The sequence below is a fragment of the Heteronotia binoei genome, chromosome 1 (assembly GCF_032191835.1).
Source record: "Heteronotia binoei isolate CCM8104 ecotype False Entrance Well chromosome 1, APGP_CSIRO_Hbin_v1, whole genome shotgun sequence".
Taxonomy (NCBI): domain Eukaryota; kingdom Metazoa; phylum Chordata; class Lepidosauria; order Squamata; family Gekkonidae; genus Heteronotia; species Heteronotia binoei.
Window position 1 is genome coordinate 251,894,320 of NC_083223.1, and position 1,165 is coordinate 251,895,484.

Here is a 1,165-nt window from a genome sequence, read left to right on the forward strand (position 1 = left end):
ATGGTAGGATCTGAAACATGGTATCAAAAAAGCGCTATTTCAGAAATCAGTTTTGAATAACAAGTTATTGGAGGGTTTTTTGATGCTGCATTTTATGTTTTGTGACTCGTTTTGTTCATTTAAAATTGCATGGAAATATTTAAGGAGAATCTTCTATGTATCAAGGTGGTTAAAATTCACCCTTACCCATGCTTGGATCAGAAATTCCTCCCTCAGCATTCTAAAATTTTAGAATGCTATAGTAGCCTCCCTTATGGATGGAAATGCTCAGTAATCAGGAGTTTCTTACAAGATTAGTTTGCATTCCCAGTTCTCTGACCTAAATCCCACTAATTACTGGGGCTTGCTGGCCTTCTACAATGTCCTTGCAAGGGCACATTTTCTTCCCATTGTAGCATTAACTTCTAATTGGCATCTTCCTTCCCTTTTCCCAACTGCACCTAAAACTTTAAGCTTTTTCACACAATCTGACGGTGCTAATCACCTGATCTGTGCTTTATATGCTCCAATAATTACCATCATGCCAAATAACAAATTTGAGCAAAGGTAGGGTTTTAATCTGTACTTTTTGTGTTATATAATCATACTAAATACTGAGTTTGGGCCAAGGTAGGTTTTCAGTGTGGTTCTCCAAAAGAATTCTGTTCATTTATACTATGCAGTATGTTAACAGTATTGCTACTCATGTAAGTGAAAAAAAATTAACTTTTTTTTCCACAGCAAAAACCTTGTGTTGATTGTAGATATTTGGTTTTTTTTAATTTAAATAAAGTTTTCCCTCACAACTTTTCATTTACTTTCATAATAAAACTCATCATTTTAAATAGTGATTGACTGTAGTTATTCACTTGTTGCATGACATTCCTACCCCTCCTATCTTAAGTTTTAAAATGAGATGTTGTTGTAATTAAGCTCCATTTGTGTAAAACCATGGCTATAATCTGTAGGCTAACAATGAGAACTGATGCTTAATTGCGTATAGGGGTTACATGTTCTCAAAGTCATATGGGATTTCATTCAGCACTGTTAAATCAATTATAAAAAGTTTTCCAGACTGGCCAGACATATGCTCTTTCAGATTCCACCGTCAAACAAGATTTCCAAAATACCATAAAGCAAATGTCAGAGGGATCCATCTTTAAATATCATGATGGCTAATTTAAGG

The 1,165-nt window shown here is 34.3% G+C and overlaps 1 long non-coding RNA gene across 1 annotated transcript; it reads left to right on the forward strand.

The window, feature by feature from the left end:
* The first annotated feature begins 326 nt into the window (after window positions 1-326).
* Window positions 327-827, forward strand: LOC132581341 (uncharacterized). Its single transcript, XR_009556117.1, has 2 exons — window positions 327-546; window positions 610-827. It is a non-coding gene; the product is annotated as an uncharacterized LOC132581341 (long non-coding RNA).
* The last annotated feature ends 338 nt before the right edge of the window (window positions 828-1,165 follow it).